This window comes from Ovis canadensis, chromosome 8, assembly GCF_042477335.2.
Source record: "Ovis canadensis isolate MfBH-ARS-UI-01 breed Bighorn chromosome 8, ARS-UI_OviCan_v2, whole genome shotgun sequence".
Taxonomy (NCBI): domain Eukaryota; kingdom Metazoa; phylum Chordata; class Mammalia; order Artiodactyla; family Bovidae; genus Ovis; species Ovis canadensis.
In genome coordinates this window covers 44,112,904-44,120,964 of record NC_091252.1, presented here as the reverse complement: position 1 = coordinate 44,120,964, position 8,061 = coordinate 44,112,904, and the positions used below count along the sequence as shown (strand labels likewise).

Below are 8,061 nucleotides of genomic sequence, written 5' to 3'. Positions count from 1 at the left end.
CAGAAATTACACAGTGTTTCCAGGTCTCAGCCTTGGAAGCATCCTGCTTTTTGTGAAGAAGGCAGTCTCCTTGTTACCAAGCCAGTAAGGCCCTTTGTAGCGCTTGGCCCAGTCCCCATCCTAAGTGACCTCCCAAAGTTGGGCTTTTCTCAGCCCTGGCGTCCTGCCTCTTTGCAACCTACTTACAGGTAGCTCCGCCTAACTTACTGCCACAATTATCTTTACACTGTTCCTGTAACTTGCATTCCCCTGTGGCCTTCCAGCCAGAAATGCAGTCCTCAGACCTGGCTTCTCAGCAATTAGCACCAGAGAGGGAAGAAGTGGCTGGCTTGTGGAGATAGACTGGAGCACCCAGAAATTCCTCACACCTTCAGCTCTGCACTCTCCTGCCCAGGAGCCTCCTCCAGCTAGCCTCTCTTCCCAGGCTGCCATGGCGACTTCCAATAGACGTGCAGGCATCTGGTGGTACAGACAGGAGATATGGAGGCTTCTCTCCACACTAGGCAAGGCGGAGTACGTTCAGCGCCTGCAGACCGTGCATCACAACGCAGATGTCTATCAGGCCGTGTCCAAGTGGATGTAGCACGAAGACTTCTGCCGCACCATGCTGCAGTGCAGCTGCAAGTTCAAAGTCAGTTCAGTTCAGTCGCTCAGTCTTGTCCGACTCTTGGTGACCCCATTAACTGCAACACACCAGGCTTCCCTGTCCATCACCAACTCCTGGAGCTTACTCAAATTCATGTCCATTAAGTCGGTGATGCTATCCAACCGCCTCATCCTCTATTGTCCCTTTCTCCTTCTGCCTTCAATCTTCCCAGCATCAGGGTCTTTTCAAATGAGTCAATTCTTCGCATCAGGTGGCCAAAGTATTGGAGATTCAGCTTCGGCATCAGTTCTTCCAATGAATATTTAGGACTGCTTTCCTTTTTGGACTGGTTGGATCGCCTTGCACCCCAAGGGACTCTCAAGAGTCTTCTCCAACACCACAGTTCAAAAGCATCAATTCTTTGGCACTCAGCTTTCTTTATAGTCCAACTCTCATATCCATACTTGACTACTTGGAAAACCATAGCTTTGACTAGATGGACCTTTGTTGGCAAAGTAATATCTCTGCTTTTTAATATGCTGTCTAGGTTGGTCAAAGATTTTCTTCCAAAGAGTGAGAGTCTTTTAATTTCATGGCTGCAGTCACCATTTGCAGTGATTTTGGAGCCCCCCAAAATAAAATCTGTCACTGTTTCCATTATTTTCCCATCTATTTGCCATAAAGTGATGAGACCAAATGCTGTGATCTTAGTTTTCTGAATGTTGAGTTTTAAGCCAACTTTTTCTCCCTCTTCTTTCACTTTCATCAAGAGGCTTTTTAGTTCTTTGCTTTCTGCCATAAGGGTGCTATCATCTGCATATCTAAGACTATTGATATTTCTCCTGGAAATCTTGATTCCAGCTAGCGCTTCATTCAGCCAAGCATTTCTCATGATGTACTCTGCATATGAGTTAAATAAGCAGGGTGACAATATACAGCCTTGACATCCGCCTTTCCCTATTTGGAACCAGTCTGTTGCTCCATGTCCAGTTTTAATTGTTGCTTGACCTGCATACAGATTTCTCAGTAGGCAAGTCAGGTGGTCTGGTATTCCCATCTCTTGAAGAATTTTCCACAGTTTGTTGTGATCCACACAGTCAAAGGCTCTGGCATAGTCAATAAAGTAGAAGTAGATGTTTTTCTGGAATTCTGTTGCTTTTCCAATGATCCAGCAGGTGTTGTAAATCTGATCTCTTGTTCCTTTGCCTTTCCTAAATCCACCTTGAGCACCTGGAAGTTCACGGTTCATGTACTATTGTAGCTTGTAGTGGAGAATTTGAGCTTTACTTTGCTAGTGTGAGATGAGTGTAATTGTGTGGTAGTTTGAACATTCTTTGTTATTGCAATTCTTTGGGAATGGAATGAAAACTGACCTTTTCCAGTCCTGTGGCCACTGCTAAGTTTTCCACATTTGCTGGCATATTGAGTGCAGCACTTTCACAGTATCTATTAGGGTTTGAAATAGCTCAACTGGAATTCCATCATCTCCACTAGCTTTGTTCATAGTGATGCTTCCTAGGGCCCACTTGTCTTTGTATTCCAGGATGTCTGGCTCTAGTCCAGTGATCCCACCATCATGGTTATCTGGGTCATGATGACCTTTTTTTTTTTGTATAGCTCTTCTGTGTATTCTTACCACCTCTTCTTAATATCTTCTGCTTCTATTAGGTCTGTTCCATCTCTCTCCTTTATTGTGCCCATTTTTCCGTGAAATATTCTCTTGGTATCTCTACTTTTCTTGAAGAGATCTCTAGTCTTTCCCATTCTATTGTTTTCCTCTATTTCTTTGCACTGGTCACTGAGGAAGGCTTTCTTATCTCCTTGCTATTCAAAGTCCTGAAGAACTTATATTTAAAACCTATGTGGCCCACACAAGTATGGGTAACTCACCACACTGTCCCTTTTATGATGTGTTGAATCAGCTTCTCTGAAATCAGATAGTGACAGATCCAGACAAGTTAATGGAGGACACTGCTTGGGCCAAGAACAGTGACCTGAATTTAGCATCCCCTGACACCACAGGGGAGGAGGGAACCAGCATTCTTGGAGCAAAAAGGACTCAGGGAGCAGAGCATCAGCCTATTTTGAAAACAGTGAAGCAATCAGATGAGGATTGTCATCTGAGGGTCAGTGACCAGATGCCAGAAACCAGTGACCTAGAGGACTCCAGGGATAACTCCTTGGGTGCAGGGTGCTCTCAAGGGACCCCCAGCTACAGCAGCTCCCACCACCTTTACAGTGGTGTAGCTGCCCCTTGTCAGAGCAGCCCTGTGACCAGACTGGCTCTGTCTGATGAGCCCAGCTCCTGCTCCAGCTCCAGCTGAAACACTCATGAGTTGGCCTCCAGACAGCAGCCTCCAGCCTCCTCCTCCAGGGCTCCTTTTGTTTCTGGTGAAGATAGGCCTTTGACCAGTGAGCCCCCTCCCAAGTGGCCCCAGTGAAGAAGGTGGTCAGTGGCCAGGACTATTGCAGCTGAGCTGGCAGAAAACAGGAGGTTGACATGAGAATTTTCAAAGCAGAAGCAATAAAAATTGGACCAGCTGATTGCCATTGGCAAGGAGGCCAGCAGTCAGCAGGACATTGCCAGTGAGCTCCTAAAGGGTGCAGTGGTCGTGGTCAGATGTTTGGCCACAGCAGTGGAAGAGGCAACCAGGGCTTTCCAGCTGGGACTTGAAAAGTTGCTTCAGAGGTTAATTTCAAACACCAAAAGTTAGGAGCCGATCATGCGAGGGTGTATTTCCTACACTGGCAGAGTCTGGGTCCAACCAACGCCTCCTGATACCCTGACTCCTTTTCTGTGTCCTCAGACAAAACAGAGTGGATGGACAGTTAATGTGTGGAGTGGTAGGAACCTGTGTGCTAGTGGGTGCTCCCAGGCATCTCCACTAGTTGAAAGACCTTTTAGAAATGCAAGGGGTGGCCCAGTAGAAGAAGGATGCAGCCAAGTGCACAGAGCTAGCTAGCCCTGGCTTTGTCACTGATAGGAGACACTTTAGTTTACCTCTCTACATCAGCTTTCTCAGCTGCTAAACCTGCTTACCTCACAGGTTGTTGTGAGGATCAGATGGCTGAAATAGATATGAAAGGGTTTAAAAGCACTATATGCGTGTAGGTTATTAAAGCATATGACTTTGGCCGAGAGAAGGCTGGTGTGTGGCACAATAGTTGACAAGACACAGAATTAGGGTTGTATACCGTGACCTCATTGCTTAGATCTCTACTAGTTTAACTGGACTGCTTCCTGGAATTTACAATCTTCATTTCTTAAAATCTCTCTGTAGTTCATTAGGCTAATGTAGACACAACATGTATTGGTCCCTTTTTGTGTTTGCTGTTTCTGTGACATACCTACAGCAACCACTTAACAAACCATCTTTCCCTCCATTTTACTTGTCCTTAGTCACTTATCTCTATGGATATAACTTAGAACTGACAGGAAGCCACAATTGTGTGTTTTGGTTCATGTTGATAATCTTTGATATAATGAGAAACCCTCTGAGCCATCAGGGAAGTCTCCAGTATAAAATACTACCTATAAGTAAATTCTTTGCATTCCATGTTTCGTTTTTTTTTTTTTTTTTTATGTTCATAATTATATAACTTTAGGTTTGGTTTGTCATTTGGACATCATGGAAACAATTTGGATTATATCAGCTTCCCAAATACTTTAAGCTAAACAAACAAACAAACATAACCCTTTCCTCCTAGTGAATATCACAACATCCATGTAATAAGATTGATCCAATGGGATTTCCACCAACCATCCTGGAAATAGTGAAAAATCATATTCCTTTACATTAAAAAGCAGTACGTGCTAAGGAAAAAGTGTTGCAGATACTGGGGATTTTTAAAACATTCTCAACCCAACGACAGATTCGATTTTCTTGGAGAAAGGGAAGTCCAGTGAGATTAAACTAGGATCATTTGAAAAACACTGCCATCTTCTGACTATCCAGATAGGTCATTGTATAGAGATGTATAGAACACCTTTGCCCAGAAATCCACGGAAGGAGGTGGAGGAGGAGCCATCATGCAAAAATCTGGATCCTTCTCCTGTCAAGCCAACTAGTTCGGAAGCCTATCTCCAACTCTCTATTAAGGATGAAAAAAATCTCTAATATTAAGCTATATATGTTAGGAAAAAAATGTCATTGTGGATAATGTATAATAATGAGAATTTCACCATGCTCAGATTGAAATCATTTAACAAATATTTATATATTTACTCATTCAACTTTTTTGGGTGCACTATATTTTGCAAGTAGCACCTTTGGAGTGGAAATGCAACATGAATGGAGCAGATGTGACTCTGTTCCCATACAGTCTTTTATTCCACTAGGGAGAGGCACACAGTAAATGATAAAAACAAAGCACCAAAAATGCAAATTCTAGTGTTTCTCACATAAATAGTGGAGATCTGCTAGTTTCCTAGTTTACGTAGAATGGACAGAGAAGTCTTTTATGAATAGGGTGACTCATAATTTTGACCAGTAATTTATCTTTCCAACCACATCACATTTCAAAGTGACAGGTTTCACATCAGTAATTACACCAGGACTACAGATATAAATCAGGGTTTTTGTAGGTAGATCAGAATGTCACCCTATCTTTGAGCCTCGTTTCGTTTAAGTGTAGATCAGAAGGAAGAAAAGAAGTCAAGAGTGTGGAAAAGCAGGGACAAGAATGTCCAAAGTGGTGGAGCAGCACCAGAAGTAGGGAGGCCATTTTCCTTGTGTTGTGTTAGTCGTTCCCATGTCCAACTCTTTGCAGCCCCAAGGACTGTAGCTTGCCAGGCTCCACTGGTAATGGAATTCCCCAGTCAAGAATACTGGAGTGGGTTGCCATTTCCTTCTCCAGGGGATCTTCCTGACCCAAGGATCGAACTCAGGTCTCCCGCATTGGCAGGTAGACTTTTTACTGTCTGGGCCACCAGGGAAGCCTGGAACTTTCCCTGTTCAGTATATAATGACCTAGAGCAAAGTTGGCAAATGATGACCCTCAGGCTAACTCTCATTTATGCTTTTTAGATGGTTTTATTAGAACACAGACGTGCATGTTTGTTTACTACTTTCTATGGTTCTTTGACCAGAGAAGGCAATGGCATCCCACTCCAGTACTCTTGCCTGGAAAATCCCATGGACAGAGGAGCCTGGTAGGTGCAGTCCATAGGGTCGCGAAGAGACGGACATGACTGAACGATTTCACTTTCACTTTTTACTTTCATGCATTGGAGAAGGAAATGGCAACCCAATCCAGTGTTCTTGCCTGGAGAATCCCTGGTGGGCTGCGTCTCTGGGGTCACACAGAGTCGGACACAACTGAAGCAACTTAGCAGCGGTAGCAGTATGTTTCTTTGACATTACAAAGCAGAGAAATGCCAATAGAAAAGACTAGCAGACCTGAATCTGTCTGCAGATGTTAGATGTTGTTGCCATCATACTCTACTACCTCCCACAAAGAAACCACAATGAATTGAGTTTAGTGACCTGAGCTTAGTGATCTGAGCTCACTTAGGAGGTACCTAGCATGCCATAGTCCCTGGACAGTGATTCGGACAGTGATTCAGACCGCTCAGAATCATTGCCAAGGGGACAGCCTTTCACTTTCTCTGAAGCCCATTCCCCCTTCCTACCCCCAGAGACATTTTATACTCCTCTAGATGACTGCAGGTCCCAGGGGTGCCTTGGAGCCAAATCATCTCACCATTGAATTGATTCATTTTTTCCAGATGCTAGATCTCTTCAGAATTTGGAGTATTTTCTCAGTCCTGCATCTGCTGGTCAACAGAAGAACTCCTGTACTCTACCCAACTCCTCAACACTACCTGGACAAATTTTACTTCTTATTTTCAATAAATGTAAGATACCATTAAAAAAGACTACTTGAGTAGTTGCAACAGAGACTATATGACTTGCAAAACTTAAAATCATTAGCTATTTGGCCATTTACAGAAAAGTTTGCTAATTACTGATCTAGGGAAAGATTAGCATGAAATGCAGTTAGAGAGGTAGGTGCCCTGCTCTTAAGATACAAATATCTTAGCGTGCTCAAAGCAATCATTATTGCACTGTTCTTATTTGAATATCCATAATTATAGAACAATAGAAGCAGAGGGTACCACCAGGAACAAATCTGCCATCATTACATAAATGGATTATGCAGGTTGGTAGGACACGTTCCACATCATCCACCATTTGTTTTTTCCATCAGTAATTTCCTTAGATTAAATAGAAACTTTTTCAAATAGGCCCATACTTAATTCAGCTAAACAATAAAGTACATCTTGATAGCTTACAAAGTCCTCAGCTATAGAATATATAAAAGAAAAACAATACATGAATAATTTCTACCCATTTATAATCTGTTGGCAGGATAGAAAAAATAAAGAATGATACATGAAAAGAAAAAGAAGAGGAATATAAAGACTCCATATAATTATGCACTAATATAAACCCCATCTTATGAAGAATGAAGCTTAATTTATAAATCATGACTCTGAGCTACCAAAGTCATGGGACTTTGATAATGTACACAGGAAATGACATAATGTAATACAATCAAATACTCTTACATTTAAGAGTATTTTTTTCCTTAATTTTTCCTTAATTTTTCTTCCTTGACTCAAAAAAAGGGGAGGAGGGGGTAAAGTAACACAAAAGAAGAAAATGCAGTAAATATTAGAAACATGATTTTACCTAAAGGTTATTTCTTTTGAAAAGTCAAGTGGGGAAAAGGTCAGATACTCAATTCTGGATATAAACTTTGAAAGCTTTTAGCTGCAAACATTAAGCATTTTCTGCAATTACTATCTAGAGAACTTATCACTGAAGGAGATCACAGTTGTGATAGATCAGTATGAAGTAATGATCACATAGAGCCCACAATTGAGAATGAATAGAGCAGGCCAGGGGTGAGTATCTTTGAGCCCTACTAAGCAAAAGTCCAGATAATCACAATGGTGTGATCACCAACCTAGAGCCAGCCGTTCTGGAATGCGAAGTCAAGTGGGCCTTAGGAAGCATCCTTATGAGCAAAGCTAGTGGAGGTGATGGAATTCCTATTGAGCTATTTCAAATCCAAAAGATGATGCTGTGAAAGTGTTGCACTCAATATACCAGCAAATTTGGAAAACTTAGCAGTGGCCACAGGACTGGAAAATGTCAGTTTTCATTCCAATCCCAAAGAAAGGCAACGCCAAAGAATGCTCAAACTACTAGACATTTGCACTTGTCTCACATGCTAGTAAAGTAATGCTAAAAATTCTCTAGGCTAGGCTTCAATAGTACATGAATCGTGAACTTCCAGAAGTTCAAGGTAGATTTAGAAAAGGCAGAGGAACCAGAGATCAAATTGCCAACATCTGCTGGATCATCAAAACAGCAAGAGAGTTCCAGAAAAATATCTACTTCTGCTTTATTGACTATGCCAAAGTCTTGGACTGTGTGGATCATCACAAACTCTGGAAAATTCTTCAA

The 8,061-nt window shown here is 42.2% G+C and overlaps 1 pseudogene; it reads left to right on the top strand.

Moving 5' to 3' along the window:
• The first annotated feature begins 430 nt into the window (after positions 1–430).
• LOC138445086 (myb/SANT-like DNA-binding domain-containing protein 7) lies at positions 431–3,300 on the top strand (annotated as a pseudogene).
• The last annotated feature ends 4,761 nt before the right edge of the window (positions 3,301–8,061 follow it).